This window comes from Protopterus annectens, chromosome 14.part0, assembly GCF_019279795.1.
Source record: "Protopterus annectens isolate FY-2018-M chromosome 14.part0, PAN1.0, whole genome shotgun sequence".
NCBI lineage: Eukaryota > Metazoa > Chordata > Ceratodontiformes > Protopteridae > Protopterus > Protopterus annectens.
The window spans coordinates 1,115,343,323-1,115,366,781 of NC_056748.1; positions in this window are offsets into that span (position 1 = coordinate 1,115,343,323).

Here is a 23,459-nt window from a genome sequence, read left to right on the forward strand (position 1 = left end):
TGGCATGTGGTAACATAGCACCCAGGAACTGGATATCTCCAGTTGGCCTTTGAAAGGTACCTGTGGCTAGTATTCTCAAGCTTACACATACCTTCGTGTCCACTGGGATGGGTTCCCCTCTGTTGTTTCTGGCTCTGAGGCATGGTCAGCACAGCTCAATGATTTGTTGTATGATGTCCCTGTCCACCCTGTAATGCTCTACTATCTCCAGATCATCTAGCCCCTGGTAGGTTACCCTTAGTCTGAACACTCTTCTCTGGGGCCTGAGGTGGTTGTCAGCATCATCCTCCACACCACCTTCAGTCTCCAACACATAGTGATGAATCACAGCTATGGCAGCTCCCAAGAAGTACATGGTAAAAGTTCCCCATCTGTTTACACCAATGGTGCAGTGTTTGGGAATACACGAGTGTGTGTGAGGTGCCTTCCCACTTTATACTATTGTGCTTTGGAAGCTGATGATGTCATAGGGTGTGTATGTACAATCAGAGCTGCAGGGTATCTTACTTATGTGTTTTACTGCAGGTACTACTATTGTGCTGCCTTTGGTATTGAATTACATTTAGCTGCCGTGGATCACCTCTTGCCCTTGCCTTCACTTTTCATAACTATTCCCCTCCCATTGTCAGGCATGCATCCAACAGCCTGCTTTCTTGTTTTGTACTTTCCACACCCAGGATTGTATTGCGAAATGTGTTCTATAGCCGATCTACTGCAGGTTTGCTTTGCTCTGCTGTGACAGTTCTCGTTTCTTTGCAATCCGGCACCTCCCCTATCTTGTTCTGCAGGTTGCTACTAGCAGCCTTGTTAGCTACCATCAATGGCCCACTGTGAGTTAATAGGTGTTAATTACTCAGTTGTACTCCAATTACCCTACTGCGGCATTTCCTTATTGTCTTCCCATAACCTTCCTGTTTCAGCTGTGGTGTGCACCACGCACAGCCATTTACCAGGTTTCGAGCACGTTGTCATCCACGTACACATGTGCTTTCAGTCACCTTGTGTGCTCTCAGCTAAGCAAAGCTATGGCTCCATCCACACCCCTATCCTGCGGCTTTGCTTAGCAATAGGCAACCTGGATTAGCAATGCTCCAATGTGCTTACAGCTATGGTGGCACACCCCTCTGCTGATGTCATGAATACCTCCAGGCCACTCCTCGGTGTTGTACTGCTGCACCATGTGGTACATCCTTAGGCCAGTGGGACGTTTGCAATTCAGTATTACTTGCCTCATTTGCATGGCATTAACTACTAATTCATAGTTACCGTGCCGAACACTGTCACAGACCCTTAGCAACCCTTGCACCTTGGCTGTGGTGTAGCATGCATACCATTGACTATTATGGTGAAAGCATGATTTGTGTTACATTGCAATTTTATGACATCTGTATATAGTTTCTTTGTGTTCCCATTTGTGCACACATGCCCTGCGGTTGTACTTTGCATTAGTGTGGCCATGACATTAAATATTTTTTATGTGTTGTGCGTTTTTTTATGCCATTGGCTGTATATTTAGCCACTGGCATATGTTAACTTTGTAATACGTAAGTTTGGTCCACTTTCATGGCTCCAGTGTTCTGTTTGGAAAAATGTAAACCGTTTTTTTGGTTTACATTTCTGTATGCTTACGCTACACCTGCACCACTTCATGAATCGCTATGTACCTTCATTTGCATGCTGCACTACTGCGCATGGGGTGATTAGCATACATGAGCCAAGAGCTGCGCACATCTGGTGTATGCTGGTAGTGCACATGGAATTGGATCGTACCTGACTCACTTGGTGGCCATATTTGGCATTAGACCGCCTACGCTACACCTGCGCCTGGTGCAAGCTTCATGAATCCCGGAGATAGTCTTGTAAAATCTGCTAGTGTAATATTGTCTAATGTCTTTCTGTCCAATTGTGGTGATCTATTGTGTTAATATTTTAATTATTGCTGCATGTGCATTAGTCTTACTGTTACTCAAACTATGTGTTCATTGTTGTCTTGCACGGGGACCAAAGCAACGTAATTTCGTTCAGCTTGCACTGCTGTGTATATTTGATTGACAATAAAGTTTACTTTGACTTTGACATAATATGATGTATAATGTATGTAACTGGAAACACATGAATATGGTTTGTTTTATTTTTTATTATATATATATTTGTCTATGTCTTAAGTAATAATTTAATAAAGGTGTTAAAAAAATAACTGCTTCTGTGTGCCATCTGACTAATTCAGGGCAGTTCAGTTAAAGTTGCTGAATGCACATAGTGTCGAATTCCTCTTCATTTAGCCATCTTGGCTTGGCTGCAGGTATGCTTTACTTTCTAAATACATTACAGTGTATAGCCCAGCATAGCTATTTTACCTTGTACAAGCCCTGGTTGTGTTTTTATGCAATTTGCATTATTTTACACAGTAAATCAGTGACTACTGATGTTAATATTTTGATCTGGCTAACATGAAATTCTCAAAACTGATTTCACTTTAAAAGTTAATGTTACACTTTGAAATCAGGTAATTTCTGAATGCCTTAGTATGCAGTGTGAGGTATTTCCTGAATGCCTTAGTATGCAGTGTGAGGTATTTCCTGAATGCCTTAGTATGCAGTGCGAGGTATTTCCTGAATGCCTTAGTATGCAGCAGGTATTTCCTGAATGCCTTAGTATGCAGTGCGAGGTATTTCCTGAATGCCTTAGTATGCAGTGTGAGGTATTTCCTGAATGCCTTAGTATGCAGTGTGAGGTATTTCCTGAATGCCTTAGTATGCAGTGCGAGGTATTTCCTGAATGCCTTAGTATGCAGTGCGAGGTATTTCCTGAATGCCTTAGTATGCAGTGCGAGGTATTTCCTGAATGCCTTAGTATGCGGTGTGAGGTATTTCCTGAATGCCTTAGTATGCAGTGTGAGGTATTTCCTGAATGCCTTAGTATGCAGTGTGATATATTTCCTGAATGCCTTAGTATGCAGTGCGAGGTATTTCCTGAATGCCTTAGTATGCAGTGCAAGGTATTTCATGAATGCCGTAGTATGCAGTGCAAGGTATTTCCTGAATGCCTTAGTATGCGGTGTGAGGTATTTCCTGAATGCCTTAGTATGCGATGTGAGGTATTTCCTGAATGCCTTAGTATGCGGTGTGAGGTATTTCCTGAATGCCTTAGTATGCAGTGCGAGGTATTTCCTGAATGCCTTAGTATGCAGTGCGAGGTATTTCCTGAATGCCTTAGTATGCGGTGTGAGGTATTTCCTGAATGCCTTAGTATGCGGTGTGAGGTATTTCCTGAATGCCTTAGTATGCGGTGTGAGGTATTTCCTGAATGCCTTAGTATGCGGTGTGAGTATTTCCTGAATGCCTTAGTATGCGGTGTGAGGTATTTCCTGAATGCCTTAGTATGCGGTGTGAGGTATTTCCTGAATGCCTTAGTATGCAGTGTGAGGTATTTCCTGAATGCCTTAGTATGCAGTGTGAGGTATTTCCTGTCCTTGACTGTTACTTTCATCTGTCAGCTCCAACAGAATCTAAGCAGTGACAGGTCAGAGAACTGATTAGCAGGGGTGGTTTCTTCAAATTTTACTAATGGAGAACCCAGTACTGTCCAGTATGAGCAGCTCAAAAATATTTAGAGCAGTCCAATGATATCCTATCTTAAACAGACAACAAACTGCTGACATGCATACTTGCATATTTATTCATTTATTGCATTTGTGTGCCGGGAAAGTCCCCTGGGTCTAAATGAGCCCATTTTCAGTGGAGCCCAGGGAAAAAAGCTCCACATTAAATACATCCAAAGACACAGAAACACAACACAAACAGAATATGTAGAGAGGTAGTAGAAAAATCAAAGTGTAAGAACAGCAGTGATATTGTTTGCAATAATGGTATGGGTATGGAGAGAAAAATGAGGATACATTCAAATCACAGAGCTCTACATTAATTGATACAAAGACAAACATCAAGAACAAAATATGTAGAGAGGTCGTAGTACAATCTAATAACAGCAGTGATATTGTTTGTAATATGGTACAGGTATGGAGGTAGAAATAGGATACATTCAAATCATACATAAATATAATAGTAAATACAGAATTGTATATATATTTTTTAGCATAAGGCAATAGGGAAGCATGCACACAGAATGATAATGCAGTAAATGCAGACACTGGACTTGTTACTTATCACTAGTATTTTATAATAAAAATGACAGATAAAGATAACATTTATGGACAGGAAAGGGTGTCACCATTTTCTGTCTGTGTCCATTTGTGTTAAATAAATGCTGGATTCAGACTGTGAATCATATACTTTCCCTTGCTTGAGTCAGTGTTCTGATCGAATGTTAGTTATTCTTTTCCAGAATCAAATTACCAGTTAATTAACTAAATTGTTTCTCAGAAAGTTTTATAACATTTTTTTTGTTTTATTTTCTTTGCTTACTGTGTGAAGATAGCCATAGACCTCTCTGTAAAATGTATGTTAATGTTGTTGCAGTTGGCATTTGGAATATAATTTGCTTATGTTGACAGTGTGTTTACATTTTTTGTTGATATTTAAAGACTTACATCTCCTTTACAACAGTAATGCCTTTTATCCTTTTACAGACAGATACGCAGGTTTGTTGCCTATAATACTGTCAATGTGTTTACATATTTCTGCAGTTAACTAGCCAAGTTTTGAATATTTACATTTTTAAATTTATTAAACGTACAAGGAAGATCTGTTTCATAGAATAGCTGGTTGACTTTTGCAACAGCTTATGTAAACAAGTGCAGCCGCAAACAGAAAAAAAAGAATTCAACAATGCGTGAGATAAAACATGGTTCTTATCAAGACTGAGAAAATAATAAAAAGCTTATCCGACTGCCGGTGTGCATGCCATGTTATATATGCCTAAATGTATGTGAGTGAGTGAGTGTGTGTGTGTGTGTGTGTGTGTGTGTGCAGATAGACACAATTTGTACCGGTACCCAAGGCAGCTTCTAGTCGATCCCACCTACATTCCATGCTCCTGTCAGCTCACTCATGCAGATTACAAATTTACAGCTAAGGTAATCATAAAACTCTTAATGGTGGAGATCAGGTCCAATTATACAAAAGATTTTAAACCATTTTCTATTGTTTTTTATGAAGTAGAGGAAAGTGTAAATTCAGAACATCACTGCTTGGAATTAGATCTGCTTACGCCCTTTGGGTGAAAGGACTCATCATATGTTACTACTGAATAAAGGATTATTTTAAGGATAACTGCTTTCCTTCTCTTCTGGTCTTTTTCTTTATATTCTTTTTTTTTACTTTTAGCTACTGTTTGAAAACCTCTTGGTTTATTTCAACTCCCACTTTATGCTAAAATGCTAACCAAAGATGACACATTAGACTTCTTCTGTCATGCTTTATAACTTCCACTACATTTGGATCTCAGAATGTCAGCAGATGTGTGCAGTCCCACAATTGCAGATGTACATGTAGTCAGTTTCAAGGAGGCCCATACCTCCTTCAGAGTGAGGGACACATAATCTTGGTAAGCGCTGTTTTTTATATATCATTTGATAAGCATGAACCATTTTTCTTGCTTTTGTGTCAAACTGGTTCAATACTTTTTAGGGCCAATCACACCAAAACTGGATATTAGAACAGGAGTGGCAATACTAATTTAAAGCTGGGACTTTATTTCTAGATGCCAAGGCAGGTTTTAATATTAGCTTTACTCTTCTGATGTACTCCTTACTCAGCTTTGTTCTTATTCCTTTATTCTCAGATAATTTATGCTCTCCTTTCTACTCAAGTTATTTTGTATCACGTCCGTTTTCTGGGTTGATATTTTCTTTGTGTTGCAGCTTTACTTTTATAAAGGTTGGTTTTCATTTATCAAGACCAAGTGTGTTTTTTTACCACCTTAACTGAATTATCACTTAAGACCTAGGCAAACATATATTTATACTTAAGAAAACAAATTATATTAACATGTTCCTAGTTATAAACAGTAGAGATCACATATGCATTGTTTTTTTCTTATATAACTATCCTCACTAGAGCATTACATAATTTGTTAAATTCCTACCCCTCCTTAAATCTCAATCCTACTCCAAAACATTACTCTGCATGCATAGGTCCCACAATTTCCATTTTTTTTCTATGTAATTCACTCCTACCCTTTTCTAAAGATCCTACTTCCAGTTCTTCTATCACTGTCACCACATTCAATACTTTGAAGTTGGTTTAGACTTTAATTTCCATTTTGTAGTAATTGCTTTTTTTTTTGGCAGCCACCAGAATTAAACTTAACAAGCCCTTAGTATGCATCCAGAATCACAGTCTTTCTTTATTTCATAAATTTCCTCCCTGTTTCATCATCATCATCATTCCTTTCCATTTTGAATTACAGCTTTCTGCTTGTCTTATGTATACGAGCCTTAACTGTGTAGCTCTAAAGTATCCCTTCAAATCAGATAATCTTAAACCACCTTGTTCTGTTGGAATGATCAACTCATCTGACTTGACCCTTGACTCTTTCCCTCCCAGATAAATTACTTCAGCTCTTTATTAATTACTGTCCACAATGTTTCCTCTGGTTGATAAAACTATGCCTACCATTTATATAATGTTAAGGGGAGTAAAATCATTTTCACTACTTGTAACTTGATATCCATATCTATAAACAAGAGCTTCCAGTTTCTCAATGTTTGTATTGTCTTTTGTTTAGTCACTTCCCACATATCCTTAGCTGCCATAACAGAATCCTTTTAAATTCATACTCCTAAATATGTCATTTTGTTCATAGGTTCCTTGGAGGTTATGAGGCTAGCGGCCCTAGAGCCTTACAAGTCTAGCCATATTAATCCCAAGTACCCCCATTTGTTCTTTTTTGGGTGGTTCACAGAACAAATTTATGAACAGAGTGGGTCTGTGATCAACATAGGCTACCCCTGTCCATGAGAGACATGGGTGCCACCTCAGGGGTGAATTTGCAGTCTCCCATCCAATTATCTAGGTTGCATCTGAATAGAGTTTGTGAGCAGCACTATTTGGATGGTGCAGTGGTTAACATTTTCACCTCACAGCAAGACATTCTTCGGTTTGACTCCCGGCTGGGGTGCCTTCTGTGCGGAGTCTGCATGTCCTCCCTGTGCTCATGTGGGTTTACTCTGGGTGCTCCACTTTCCTCCCATGTTACAAAGACATGCATCTGGAGCATTTCTCCCTGGGCCTCTACTGAAAATCGGTTTCAAGTTGGACTTTTCCAGTAAACAAATGTTAACTAAATAAATAAATAAAACATGAATAGAGAGTCTATACCAGAGAATCAGCACCAGTCTCTGGGATACATATCTGTTTCACCAGTATGATATGTTAATGTTACAAGCTAAGTTGATATCCTTAGAGTGAGTGACTCAAGCCATTTGATTTGCAGAAGTGTAGCATTTCCATTAGGGCAGGGCTGGAGATTGCCCTATAGGCCAGGCACAAGTCACTTTCACTTCTTGGCAGCCTATAAAATAGAGAGTAAAGTGACAGGGCTTTCTGCCTGTCTGTGAAGTCATGGATTGAAGTCACTGTATCTTCTTTTTTTTGGTTTTATAATATAATCTTCTTTTTTTGGTTTTATAATTTGCACTCTGATTCCTCACATCTCTGTTGAAACTGTCTTCCCCACCCCCCCCCTCATTTTGGTTTCTATAGCTTGTGTGTTGTTAACCCATGGTTCCCTTTATTTGACTTAATAGCAGTAGTCTGCATTTAAGATGGAACCTGTGTGTTGAGAGACAGCCTTACAAGACTACCTGCAAATATATAGAGCTGAGTATATTTTTCTGTATTATTCTCTATTAGAGAGCTAAATTGTTGCTTAGATATCTGTTGTCTTACTGTCCTTCAAATATACAGAGATCAGTATATATTTTTTTGGTTTTATAATTTGCACTCTGATTCCTCACATCTCTGTTGAAACTTTTCCCCACCCCCCTCCCTGTTCTTGGTTGTAGTTTAAATTTGGTGGCTTTTGCAGTGCCCTCCCCACTGTAGATTTGATCTAGGACACTCCCCCAGTCCCATCTCTTTACCGCATTCTACCTAATAAACCTTTCTGCACTTGCTTTTAGTCCTTTTTTAATGTAATTACATTTTTTCAAACTGTGTATGGACTAATATTGCTACATACGCAAGTGTACCAGCCTGCACTGCATGTGAATTGTTTTTACTACTGTTTTTGCTACTTTTCTGAAAAAAAAAAAAAAAAATTGTAAGCCTGTTTCCTACCTTTCCTGTAATTAGTGTTCCAGATACAGATCTGCTGTATCCAGGACTATTTGTAAGCTTCTGAGCCCCCCAAGCCTTTCTGTGTTGGAGGGAAGCCTTCTAGCTTATCAGTGGGAGGGTTAAGCACTAGGTAACCTGTCTACCACATAAGGAGTGGTTCTGGCCCAGAATTTGTAGTTACTGGCCATTTGGGCGGTCTTCCATCTCTCTCAACTTTCTGATTTGAAAGCCTGCATTTGCACTTGTTTCTGTCCTGTAACTCCTGGGCCCACCTCATTTGCTCACTCAAAAAAAAAAAAAAAAAAATGATCTGCTTTTACTGTATTTGTGGTTCTTCCTACTTTATTTTTGTTTTGCGTCATCTTAAAAGTACTGAATTGTATTTATTACTGCTTGGTGTGACTCATTCTAATCCTTTTAGTTTAAGCACTTGGGCTTCAGACCAGTTGTTTTACATTAAGAAGGTTTGTGGTCTGTGCTGTAGTGGCAGAACAGGTAGCTTACATCCTTCTAAGTTGGGAACTGCTGATTGAGGGCTCAGTGTCTGTTATTCTAAAAGTGTATTAATTCTGGTTTAAGCACTTGGGCTTCCGGCCAGTTATTTTACATTAAAAGGGTTTGTGGTCTGCACTCTTGTGGGAGGAGAGGCTGGACTCTGCCCTTCTGAGCTGGGAATTTCTGGTAAAAGGCTTATAGTGCTTGCATATTTGAACTGCTTCTTACTGAAATTGGTACACCTTGTTTGCTGTAGCATAGACTAGATCCAGGCCTGCTGAATCTAGCTTTGTTTGTATAACTCAAGCACTAATCCAGGCATTCTTTAAAGTATTAAATTGTATTTATTACTGCTTGGTAGTAACTTGATTAAAGTGTAGCTATAATTCTAAGTCTTTTGGATTAAGCACTTGGGCTTCAGACCAGTTGTTTTACATTAAGAAGGTTTGTGGTCTGCGCTGTAGTGGCAGAACAGGTAGCTTGCATCCTTCTAAGTTGGGAACTGCTGATTGAGGGCTCAGTGTCTGTTATTCTAAAAGTGTATTAATTCTGGTTTAAGCACTTGGGCTTCAGGCCAGTTATTTTACATTAAAAGGGTTCGTGGTCTGCACTCTTGTGGGAGGAGAGGCTGGACTCTGCCCTTCTGAGCTGGGAATTTCTGGTTAAACGCTTATAGTGCCTGCATATTTGAACTGTTTCTTACTGAAATTGGTACACCTTGTTTGCTGTAGCATAGACTAGATCCAGGCCTGCTGAATCTAGTTTTGTTTGTATGCTTGTTGTTTGTTTGCTTGTTATTTCCCTGAAATGCTAATTCCACCTAAAGCGCTGCTTTTCAAGCGCTTCTGTGGATCCCTAGTGATATCTGCATTGCTTACTGTACTTATTTCCTTGTTTCACTTGAAAGAAAGTTACTGTTTGTCATTTTTGCATTTAAGTTACCTGGCACTTGCTCACTAAAGCAATTATATAAGTTAGCACTAAAAAATTAAAAGCACTACACCCTCACAAACTCCCCTTGAGTACCTTGTTCCCCATTGGCCCTTTTTTTCAATTATAAAGGAATTCCCAATACTATTCTAGCATGTCCAAAGGTCAGTTGTCAATCTCCTCTCCGGTCCAGCTGGTGAATCTGGAATCTTGAGGCAATGTTACAACTGCCTCATGTACACAGACAACCCTCTCCTCCTCCCAACAAATTCCAACACATGTGAGAGATGCAACCATATCGCCATACTGGAGGCTAAGCTCTCTCAACTCAGTACTGGCGAAACCAGTCAGGAGGAGAAGGAAACCACACTCACTACAATTCCAGTCTCACATAGATCTACCACGACAGCAAACCAAACACATAAACACACAAAAACATACTCGGAGGCTCTAAATAAAAATCTGCCTAAGCAGCAGAGACCTCCAAAGCAGACAACCAAGTAACCGCTACCCCAAAACAAAACACGTGCAACACGTAGCTCACAAAGCCAGTGTGCCGAACAGTCACAGCCCTTAAGGCTAAACAACACATGTAATATGATGATATTACATGATACACATGTAATAGGTGACTCTATCGTCAGGCACACTGACAGCCCGCTCACCAGGCTGAACAAGGAGAAGGTCACGGTGAGCTGCCTGTCGGGCGCTAGGATCCGCCACATAACACAAGCACTCAGGTCACTCCAAGGCAAGTACAAATATGACTCAGTCATTGTCCATGCAGGTGTGAATGACCTGAGACGTACCTCCCTGGACTACATGAAAAGAGACATAGAGGAGCTCTCTGAGCATGTAGCCCAGGCCAGTATGACCCTGACCTTGAGTAGCATCTTACCCTCACCAAGAATGATGCCACAATATGAAGACAAGATGATCAATTTCAACAATTGGCTTAAGTATTGGTGTCATTCAAAGGGGATCCAATGCCTGTCAGCCTGGGATGACATGCTCGACAAGCCACGATGCTTCGCTAGGGACGGCTTGCACCTGTCACCCCTGGGCTTTCGGATATTGGCAAAGGCTCTTGCTACCCTATAGTGCCTTTTTAGGCAAGGCTCAAAAGACAAACCCACCTCCATAGGTATCACAAGGGATAAGAAACTAAGAGTGATGCTACTCAACGCCAGAAGTCTAAACCTCAAGATGCATGCACTCAAAACTCTCCTTAGCATGCAGAACATCGATATCTGTGCAGTAACAGAAACCTGGTTCAAGACTCCTGAGAGCACCCCAGCACTACCAGGTTAAACCTCATACCATGCTTTTCGGCCCCAAAACTTGGACCGAACCACAAAAGGAGGGGGAGTATCAATATTCGTCAAAGATACCCACACTTCCAGGTTGGTGGCAAAGCACAAAGCATCAGAGACTATCCATGTGCCACTAACAGTGGGCAAAACTGCCTTCCAGTTTATAGCCTGCTACAGATCACCCTCCCAAACCCAGGAACCCCACTCAGCCTTCCTGAGAATACTGGAAAATATGAAGGTCTCCCCAAAAACCATTATATTGGGCGAAGTCAACTACCCAAACATAGACTGAGAGCATTACTCTAGCTCCAATACCCTAGCCCAAAGGTTCCTAGAATTTATAAACTCAAATGCTATGGAGCAACTTGTTACCACTCCCACAAGAGGGGAAAACATACTGGACCTGATCATCACCAACATGGGGACTCTATGCTCCAGACCAGAAGTGTATCCCTCACTGGTAAGATCAGACCATAAACTAATCTCACTGGATATTCACATCCCGACTCCACCCCCTGCCCTGAAACCCACAGTGAAAAACTTCTGTAAAGCAAATTTCACACTCCTCAAAACCGAGGTGGAATCCTTCAAAGCCCCCGGGCCTGTGGAAAATACGGCCCAGACCACAGAATCCTTTATAAACGTATTCTTTGAACACCTTCAGGAATGCATGGATCATGCAATCTCAAATAAAACCAAGACCCAATCCTCCAAAGGCAGACGTCCTGTCTGGTGGACCCCAGCCATAAACAAACTATACAATAGAAGGAGGAAGCTACTATATGATAGAGCAAAATCCCAAAAAGGGAAGGCGTCTCTGATCAATATTAGCAAAAAACTACGGGCACTCATAAAATCGTGTAAGGCCAGCTTCGAGAGAAAAATTGCACAGGACACTAAGGATAATCACAAGGCTTTCTTTAGTTATCTTAGGAACCTGGGTGGGAATTCCCAGATATGCTCAGAATTAGTCCAAAATGACAAAAAATACACTGAACCCACAGACATTGCCAACATCTTAGCTGACAGGTTCAGCGCAAACTTCTCCCCCCCCACCAAAAGGGCAAATATCTATCCCAGCAGAGTGCTGCCCCCCTGACATCTCAGATGCTCAGATAAGAGCTGCCCTCTCCAAAGCAAAAAACACAGCATCAATGGGACCAGGTGGTGTCCCGGCTGCCCCTACATGAACTCCAAGAAGAGCTAAACCCAAACATAAAACTTCTGTTCAATCTCAGCCTTACTACAGCATATGTACACAAAGAGTGGCGTACAGCAACAGTGGTCCCTCTCCACAAAGGTGGTGCCTCAACGGATCCTGGAAACTATCGCCCCATAAGCCTGACTAGCTTGGGCTGCAAAGCTATGGAAAGGATCATCATGGACCTCATAAATAAAGATATTGGGGACCTACAGACACTGGATCCTACCCAGTTCGGCTTGGTTAAGGGCAGATCCTGCCTCTTAAACCTGGTTGATTTCTTTGAAACAGTCACCAAGGCCATTGACGAGTGGAAGGTGGTCCACACAACCTACCTGGACCTCGTAAAAGCCTTCGATACAATACCCCACTCGGGCATTATAGATAAGCTCACCAGCTTAAATATAAACCCCTATGTCACTAGATGGGTTGCAAACTGGCTCAAGGACAGAACCCACATGGTTAGAATTGCTGGAGCCATGTCAGACTCCAAACCAGTTACTAGTGGCGTCCCACAAGGCTCAGTCCTGGGACCTCTCTTGTTCGGTATATATTTCTCGGAGGTACAGGCCAACACGGAAGGACTGTGGCTGATCAAGTTTGCAGATGACTGCAAACTGGGTGCCATAATCGACTCTCCAGCTGACACAAGCATCCTCCAAAAGGGCCTCATAGAAACAGACAACTGGTGCCAGAGCCATGGCCTCAAGCTAAACGCCAAAAAGTGTACAGTCATCCCCTTTGGCAAAAACAAAGTGCCCACAAATTACCACATAGGTGGGAATCCATTAAGTACAGAAGAAGTAATTAGGGACCTGGGGACCAAAGTTGATAGCATTCTCTCATTTGACAACCACATGGCCAAAGTGGTTAGAAAAACATTTTATATAGCCTACATAATCATGAAGGGATTCACATCTAGATCAGGGGAGGTCATCGTGCCTCTTTACTCATCCCTCATCAGGCCCATAATTGAGTACAATGCCCCTTTTGGGATGTACCTTACCAGAAACCTGAAGCAACTGGAAAGACCCCAAAAGTACCTCACCAAGAGAATCAAAGGGCTCAAACAGATGCCATATGCTGCCTGGTTAAAGAAACTCCAGCTCTACTCAGTGGCATACCGCCTGCTCAGAGGCGATCTGTGCCTGACGTATAAAGCCATGTCCAACCCGGAATTAATGGACATGCTGCACCTCAGAAAATCCAAATCCCATCGAGCTACACGCTCGAGAGACTTGAACCTCAGCACTGAAATAAATAGGACATGCTGGAGGGACAGATTCATAACCCAGAGGCTCCCTTCACTCTGGAATAAAATCCCAGTCCAGGTTAGGCAGAGTCCCTCATTGACTCTCTTCAAGAGGAATCTTGATGAGTGGATGGGAGATCATAGGTTTACCCTAGGTATCACTTCTGTGTCACTGTTAGACAGAGGCACAGTATACTAACCTCGAAAAAGGGCATAGCAAAATTAATTTAAAATGGGTAGCGAAAGCCAAACACACTCTGGCTAGGCTTATAAATGCCCTAGGGCAGATAGCCTAGTATGAACCTATGAACCTATGAACCTTAGTGAGAAAACCCTGACATCTCTCCAGCTGCTGCAGATGTCTGGTGAGGTACATGCAAATGGGTGTATTATACTCTACTAGTGGTCTGATGAGGGTCGAGTACAGAGAAATTATAACATCCCTTGACCTGGATGCTATGCCCTTGCTTATGAGGTGCACTACATAGAAGGCTTTCTTTAACACTGTGGAAACTTGGTGGTCAAAGTTTAATTGCTATCAGCCTGTGTAACCAAGTCTCACACCACTGGGTTGGAACTCAAGGGGGTGCTGTCAATATTGTAATTTGTATGGAATTCCATTTTACCAAAGGGAATAATAATGCATTTGTTTGCATTTAATTTTAGACCATGGCTTTGGCACCAATCATTTGTTTGTGGTAGCCCTTCTTGAAATATGTTGACATCATTGGGGGACTCAGTGATTGCTCCCAGTTTGAAATCATCAGCAAACTTGATGAGCCAAAGGCCATCTACTTTGGCCTGGACTTTTGAGAAATAGATGCCAAACAGTAAGAGGCCCAGCACAGACTACTCTGATACTCTGCAGGTGACAGGACCACTTGTGAAGATGAAGTCACCAATTTGACAGTGTGTTTTGTTGGTGAGCCAATTGGCTACCCATCTAGTAATGTAAGGGTCAGTCCCTATCTGGGAGAGTTTTGCAATGATGCCAGAGTGGGGAATTGTGTTGAAAGCCTTGGCAAGGTCAAAATAGGCTGTGTGCACTGTCTTACCTTCGTACATGACTTTAGTGACATTCTCAAAGAAGTCTACCAGGTTTAATAAGCATAATTTGGCCTTAACAAAGCCAAACTGGGTTGGGTCCATAGTTTGGAGTTTGCCTATGTCCTTGTTGATATTGTCTCTGACAATTCATTGTATGGTCTTGCAGATGAGGCTGGTTAGACTTGTGGGTCTATAGTTCCCAGGGTCGGTTGATGGCCTCCCCTTTGTGCAGAGGGATTTCTGTTGCTGTTCTACATTCTGCAGGTACATAGCCAGTTCTCAAACTATGATTAAAGAGAACATCAAGTGAGTCCACTAGGTATTGTTTAATAAACAATCTGGAATATTATCTGGTCCCATTGAGGCCGTGTTTTTGACTTGGAGAGTGCAGAGACGACCTGTTCTCTAGAGATACTAGGCAGAGGGCTGGTGTCAGGAATGCTTTGGGATATAGTCGGTGGGATAAGTGGGTGAAGTTTGCACTGAATCGGTCAGCTAGCAGATTGCCGATATCTTCCAGTGTAGTATGAATTACACCATCTACAACCAGTTTTGGCACATAGCTATGCATTCCATTTTAAACTTCAGACATAGTTAAAGAATGCCTTATGATTATCCTTGGCTAGGGGTGCATTTTTAGTTTTGTAATTTGCTTTAGAAGATTTTACAAGATTTCTAATTTTCTTGTTTAAGTTTAGCAGGGAATTTGTCCTCTGCAGAGTGATGTCCATCTAGCTTTTTGACAAGTTTCTTCCTCTTGTTATATAATCCATTTATACTTGAAGTCCACCAATGTCGCTTGTTTTATGGAAAAAAATGTTTTTGATCCAGTGAGGTACAGCAGAGTTTATGCAGTTGCTTAAGTGTTTGTATAGGGCATTTGTGTACAATTATGCATAGTGATAATTGGTGTCTGCAATTGTAGGTGGTATGAAGCTTTTTATACCATCACTTAGTATGCTGTAGTTAGCTTTGGTGAAGTTTTTTAAATTTCAGTTCCTGTGAGGGTGTCAGTTCCATTAGTTACTTCAAATGAGACTGATTTGTGGTCTGACCTAAGGAGGCCATCACCCATGGGGAAGTACAGTGACCCCCCCATGTTGATGAGCATTGTCTCCAGAACATTAGAGCCCCTAGTAGGGGTGCAGGCTATCTGCTCCAGAGCATTTGTGTTAAAGTCCAGGAACCTCTGGGTGAGCGTGTTTTCGCTCATGCATATCCTCCAGTTTATGGAAGGATAGTTGAAATCTCTCATGACTAAGGTGTTCAGATGTATGGCGAGGGATACCAGTAAATCAAGGTAGGCGGTGTGCTTATCCTGGTTCATGGTGGGGGATCTATAGCTGGCAATGGTGTGGTGTGGTACTTTCACAATAGTTAATTGGAAATAAAGTCATTTGAGAGAGTCATGCTGTTTGACCAGTCTCGAAGTGTATTTGATTTTAATGAAGATGGATACACCTCCACCTTTGGTTCCTTCATTTTGAGGTCTGAATTTGGGGAAGGCATTGTAGCCTTGCACAGCCGGACTGCTCTCAGTGGCCTTGAACCAAGTCTCAGTAACTGCACAAATGTCTGCATCCTCCAAGGTGAGGAGTGCTTCCAGGGAGTGCAGTTTCATGTTTAAACACCTAGCATTAAGCAGCATGACCCTGAGTTTGTCTCAATTAGATTTTCTTACATTGGAAAATTTGTTGTTTTGTCATTGCCTAAGTAAGGCTCTATGAGGGAGACAAAGGCCTTTGCCAGTATCCAAAAGCCTAGGGGGGGACAGGTGCAGACCATCTTCAGCAAAGCAGCGATGTCTATCTACCATATCCTCCCAGGCTGACAGATCCCTCTGGACTGACACCAGAAGCTGAAAGAATTGCTGAAGTCAATCATTTTTTGTTTATACTGTGGCATCATCCTGGGTGAGGGTAGGATACTTCTTAGGGCTAGGGACATACCTGTCTTGGACACAATCAGAGAGTTCCATCATATCTCTCTTCATACAGTCCAGAGTGGTATGTCTCAAATTATTCACTCCAACATTAACTATGACAGAGTCATAATAGTACTTTCTGAGGGTCTTGAGTGCATACATGATTCATTGTTTCCTGGCACCTAATAGGCAGCTGATCATGGCCTTCTCCTTGTCCAATCTCTGTTTCACATCTGTGTGTCTCACTGTGGAGTTGCCTATGACCAAGACATTTGATGTGTTTTGCCTTAGGGGCTTATTTGTTGAGACATGGATGTGTGTGTTGATATGTGTAGTGGTTTCTTTATCCTTAGTGGTGTGTGTGTGGTGTGAGTTTGGGAGGTGTCTGTTCTTTTGGTAGGCTTTTAGTGAGTACCTCCTCATATGTAGGTCTATATGTTGTGACCTTATTTTGTGTGAGAGATGAAGCATGTGTGCTGACAACCTGTTTGATGTCTAGTTTGTTTTTCGTGTGAGACTTGACTCCAATTGTACAGTGTATTTGCAGCTCTCACATAGGATGTTAGTTTGCTTTAGGAGCAAATGGTTGTCAGCATACATGAAGCAATTGCCACATTGCCTCAAGATGCCCATATCAATCAAGCTGACAGGAGAAATGATGGGAAACTGCCCGTCCATTGTGGTAGGATTTTTCTGAATGTGGTATTTGGGAAGGAAGTGTATTAGCTGGACATAGTCACAAATGGCAAAAATGAAGCAGCAATGTAATTAAATATAGTTAATAAAGTGCAGTGCTGGCTCAAAATACACTTATTTTTCATTTTCTTCAGTGGATGCCTTGAATTTCAGTGTAGATACACTCCAGACCTCTGGCTAAAGTTGCCAAATGTTGAGCAGCTCCAGTAAACCGAACACAGATCCATGCAAATGTGAGTTTTAATACAGCTAGTAATGAGAAAGCCCCAAAATGAGCCTTTCTTCAGCAATTTTCCAACTCAGATGGGTCCTGAGCTACACCCTTCTGCCACAAGGGTGCAGAGGTGTCCGCTTAATGTAAGATGGCTGGTTTAAGTGCACAGTGATACCAAACCATCTAGATTCAGCAGGTCTGAATCTAGCCTAAGCTATATAAGGCAATGAAACAGAATTTCAAAGTGCACAGTAAAAAGCAGTCACAAACAACTAAAATGAAGTGGTAATTCAATTAAATACAGTTAATAAAATGCAGTGCTGGCTTAAAATATGCTTATTTTTCAGGTTTTTTTTCCAGTGGATGCCTTGGATTACAGTGCAGATGCACTCCGGACCTCTGGCTAAAGTTATTGTGTCCCCATAAATATCAGTATTGCTGGACCAATTCATATGTGGGTACATAGTTTACATCTACAGCCTTCATTTTATTTTCAGTAATTTTGTATCCCAAAAAGACTTGAAATGGCCACAAGATGTTCCACATTTTTGCGATATCCTTTTCTGGTTTTATCAGGTACAAAATAAAATTGTCTGCTAATAAAGCCTATTTATCTTAATTTATCATACCAGTTATATCCCTGAATTGCTGAATCCTTCATTTTATTTTTCAATGGCTCTAAATGTAAAACAAAAAACTAAGAGGGAAAAAGTACAGCCCTAACTGGTTCCTCTATTCAGACACAATGTTCTAGTTGTTCTAAGACTGTGTAAAACAATGAATAGATTTTGGTAGAGTGTTGTATTTGTACCAATTTAATTCAAATCGGATAAGCTTTATGCATGTTGAGTCAGTTTCTGGTGTTTTTATGTCTGTGTGTGTGTGTGTGTGTGTGTGTGTGTGTGTGTGTGTGTGTGTGTGTGTGTGTGTGTGTGTGTGTGTGTGTGTGTATTTTTATATTTTATTTTATTAACATTTGTTGTCCGGGAAAGTCCACTGGGTCAGAGACCCATTTTCAGTGGTAGCCCGGGGAGAAAAGCTTTACAAGCATTAGAGAGAGACAATGTTTAAAATACAATTAAAAGTATTACAGGTATAACAGGCAGAAAAAATTTACATTTCTTAGGATTTACATTAAACTGAACTACAAAAATCCTTACAATAGGTTGCAATGTTACATGAATAGAAAAAGCATGGACTATGAAACATTACTTTCTTTGATAAGATTATTGAATCCTGTATAGTAGGAATACAGTAGTTAATGTGAAGGCGGGGTTTTCAAAGTTTTGTCATCTTAGTGTTTGGTGAAATGTACTGTTTAAGGTGGTTTGCTCCTGAGGCAGGTGCAGGATGGATTGTTTAGATAATGTGTTTTTAGAGCTACTTTAAAAGTTTTTGGATGGTCAGTTTGGGTTATTTCAGATGAAAGGTTATTCAATAGTCTGGCTATAGAATGGAAGAACAGACATTGTCCTGCTCTTTTGCTGGGTTTAGTTACAGTAAGCATCAGTTTACAGGAAGATCTTATTGTTCTTGTGGGGGTGTATGTTTGTTGGATTGCATTGAGGCAGGGCAGTAATTAGGTTTAGAAATTAGTTTGTGAGCTAAGGTTAGTTGGGTGTATAGTAGATGGTGGGAAAACTCTAGCCTGTTTAGCTCGGTGATAGCATGGCAGTGATGAGAACACAGTGGTTTTTAGGAGGTGAATTTGGCTATTTTATTGTAACAGAATTGTTATTTATTACTAAGGGTTGTGTGCAGATTAGTAAAAATGTCACTATCATACAGAAGGGAGGGGATGAGGAGGGTATTGGCTAGTTTTATTTTGGTATATTTATCCAGGTAGAGCTTGTGGTGATATAGTTTGCCTAGTTTGAAGTGGGTTTTCTTTATTGCAGATAGGATGTGTGGTTCGTATGCAAGTTTATTTATTGTTATACCTAGTAGTTTGGCTGTTTTCACTAGTTCTATTTCTGTGCTATCTTTAGCAAGGATTTTGAAGTCAATGTCAGGTGATTTTGTAGAGAAAAGTAAAAGTTTAGTTTTTGGGGGGTTCAGCATAAGTTATGCATCAATAAGCCATGATTCGATAGAAGTAAAGGCCTGTTGTGTAAATGTGAGGTGGTCTGAGAAATTGTTGGAGGTGGATATCAGTGTTGAATCATCGGTATATTAGATGAGATTCTGGAATGGGGGGCTTTGAGCAGGTCATTGATGAAAATATTTTTCAGTAGTGGACCTAAAATGGATCCTTGTGGTACTCCTATATTGTTAGGTTGGTAATAGGATTGTACATTTAGCCACCTTAATGACTGTTCCCTGTTCTGTAGGTAAGAGGTAAGCCAGTTGAGGGATTTTTGGGGAGCAAACTAGTCTTGATAGTAGTAGTTTACTACCTTACTATGTGACACTGTGTCAAATTGTTCCTTAGCTGCTAGGGTTTTAGTAGATCTCCAAAGATTCCAGGCTCTCGTCCTTATTGCTATTTTTAGTCTCTTTGGTAATCCGGGGGCTGTTTTCACTTTGAGTTTTGTAGTACTGGCTGGAGTGTGGGCATTTAGGATTTTTAGGAAAGTATTATTGAAGTGGTTTACAGCTTTTTCTATGGATAGTACTTTTAGTCTGTTCCAGTTATAGTGTTTTAGCTCAAGTTTGAATTTGTTAGAGTCAAAGCTGTTTGTGTTCCTGGTTGTTTGTAATAAGGGAGTAAAGTAGTTCTGGGTTTTGAATTTTAGTAGAAAGGTGGGCTCATGGTCACTGAGGGTGTCACGAAGGACACCTGCTTGGTAAGAGGTGTTAGTCTTATTTAATAAGATCCAGTCTAGGAGGCTTTCGTTAATTCTTGAATTTCCGAGTCTAGTGTTTGATTGGATGACTTGAGAGAAACTGTAAAGGTTGATATGGTTAGTGGGGTTTTTGGCTGAACATGTGTCCTGCTCGATATTAAAATCGCCAAGGATGATAGTTTCCTGGGACAAGTTTTGACTTGTCCATTGTAAGAAGGCTTCTAGGGTAGGGATATTGTTACCTGGTGGTATGTAGCAGGTGATAATATAGATTGATTTTTTTGTCACTAAGTTTGAGTTTAGCTAGGAGGAGTTCAGTATTATTAAAGGATGGGATTTGAAGATTAATAGTGGTTATAAAAGAGTTATGTACTCCTGTAACGTTCCATCTGAGTAGGTGCTTGTTTATACCGCAACCTGTGGGTATCGGATCCGACTTGAATCCGAACCCGGCAGCTTTCCTGACTCCAAGATCCGAGCTCCTAGCTCCTCCACCCCTACCACCCATGATCACCTGCTACCAGCCCACATTTACCTCAGATCGTTTTTTTTTGCAACACCAGCCTGGAAACTGGCAAAATCAACTGCAAGGTGATCAGAAAAATCCCGAAAGAGTTCGGGGATGGCAGGGGGTGCGGTTTGCCCAGACAAATGAAGTACCTACTCAGATGAGGCGTTTAGTGAGCCAGTCACCTTCTTTATCTGAGTAGTTACCATTTTATCTGCAACCTGGGACAGGTCTGGCTACCTTATAGGCCTGGGTGGTCCTTGCAGATGTTCGAGCCTCCGCAGACAAAGAGCCCTACTTTCGAAATCACATCCTAATTATAATGAGAAATGACGTGTAAGAGAGGGACCAAGTATAGCTGCTGAACATATATGGTCACTGGAACCCTAGACCCAGAAGGCTGTTGGGTGGCCACAGATCTTGTAGAATGAGCATGGATGCTAACGGGCTGGATTTGCCCAGGCGATATATACCCTGAATAATACACTGGCAGATCAATTTGCTACGAGTGACTTTGCAAATGGCTTTACCCATGGCTGATTTTCCACTCTGGACAAATAACTGGTCCGACTTGCAAAACTCTCTAGTCCTATACAGAAATAGAAATACAGCTGTCTGTAGCCACATCCAATTTGTGTAATATTATATTCTCCCTTGTTCTGAAATGTGGGAAAAACACTAGTAGATTTGTCCGTTGGTTATAGCCCCTTCTAAACCAACCTTAGGCAAGAAAAGCGGGTTTAGTCTGAGGACCTCTATCTTTGTGAAAGATAAGTGAGAGGCTTCCGCTACTGAAACTTGTAATTCACAAACCCTTTTGGCGAAGTAGCCATACTAAGAAGGCTGTTTTCCATGGCAAGAACTGCACTTGGAATTGAGGCCCGCAGAGTTGAGCAGGGTGGACCGTTAAGGCTTGCAAGACTAGAGGTGACCCATGCGAGACCACAGACTATCAAAGTGGATTTAAAAGTAAGATGCCTCGTAAGAAGGTTTTGCACTGCTTTGTAGATGCTAAGAAACCTATGCCATCACCCACATGGCGGTTTGGCCATGTGGTACGCCTTAACATTAAAACACTTCACTCCTGTCAAAAAGGTGTGAAGGGCGTCCAGGATGAGTGGGGATAGGGACAGTAAATGGGTCCAGTATCTTCAGCCAAATGACGTTTCCATTTACTGTTGTAAAGTTTTCTAGTAGATGGCTTCGCAGGCGCAGCCAGAATAATATGAGAGATGAGATACCGGGAGTCACCAGCCATTAATGGAACTGGATCAACCCAAGCCACAAGCTTGAAGTTTGACCAGGTTTGGTGTTGGGCAATCCAGCGGGGATGAGGAAATCAGTTCTGGACTGGGATCCAGAATCACGGAGGAACCACACTGTGAGATTATGAAAGAGACAGATCTGCAGCGAGGCCAGAATGGGGCTATGAGGATAACTCTTCCTGCTCCCAAGTAAACGAGCTTTCTGAATGAACTTCATAATGAGAGGAAGGGGAGGATAAGCATAAAAGGCAGGCCAAGCATGGAGCCAGAGCGTCTCTGGGGTTTCCCTCTGGAGGTGTGCGAAGTACTGTGCATTTTTGTGTTTAAAGGAGAAGCAAAAAGATTGCAGTGAGGCGGCCCCATTTGTGGAAGATCTGTTTCACAACAGATGGATTCGAGACCACTCATCACGGAGTGAGCACCCAACTTAGCGTCACTGGCAGCATTTGGATCGTCCCACGGGATGTGCAGCATTGCTGCTGAAAGCGGTTGGTGGAGATCACTTGTTCCAAACTCTCTGGCCTCTCGACACAGGGTAGGGATCTGGTTCCTCCTGTTTCATTTTATATACCAGACTACAGACATGTTGTCTGTCTGGATTACCAATAGTCCCAGGAAGAAGGTCGTGAGCTTTGCAACTCCAGGCACATCCCTCTCATCCTCTGGGACATTGATATACAATCACGGTCTCTAGGGGAGTCACGTGCCTTGAGCGGATCTGCCTGAACATGCCCTCCCCACCAGGGGTGAAGCGTCCATGGTAAATGTGGCTTGACCGGGGATCTAAGGAGCCTCCCTTCTCTCTGAGTCCACCGGCGCCTGCAACACCAAAGAAGTCCCTGAAGCACTCTGCTCAGCCGGTATGGGCGTGTTCAACAGGTCAGGAGCCAAGAGGGACCATTGGACTTGAGGAATTCCATTGCAATATTATAGCATTCGCGGTTATGGAGGAGAAGGCCCGATCGCTGCTGCCATGAACCCGTGCCCTCGGGACTAACTCCGCTGGAGGATTCCTGAGAGGGCTAACTTTACCCTACGACGAACAAGCTGTTCAGTCGACTGATGTTAGAGTGGCTTGAGAGATTCAAAATATCCAACCTGGCCCTATGAATTCCAGGGCTTGAGTGGGCACAGGCGGAGACTCTGCAGGTTTTACTGGGAAATGCCTGGGTTGTAGGCTGGAGTCAGTGCGTAATCTCTGCTTTACAGGCTGATGCCTGTTGGTGGCAGTGAGGCCAGTGCGTCTGAGTGCAGGGAGAGGGCTACAATGCCCTGAAGTATCAGGTGGGCAGCAATTACCACATGACTTTGGTGGGGCTCACAGGGCCGGCTGAGGCGGGGCCGAATGGAAGAGCCCTGGTTGACCAGCTGGCTCCGAGGCGGAGGCGGGAGAGGAAACCTCCTGGATGGAAGTCTGTCCATTGAAGACCATAGTACCCATCGCCCGGGTCTATAAGGGCATCAGTGGTTCTGCGTTGGTGACCATCAGTGAGGCCTGATGGTTTTGGGGGTGGTGCTCATGGTGGGATATCCTCTGATTCCTGGAGATCTTTGGGGACTGTAAAGCGGACTCGATGTGAACAGCGTC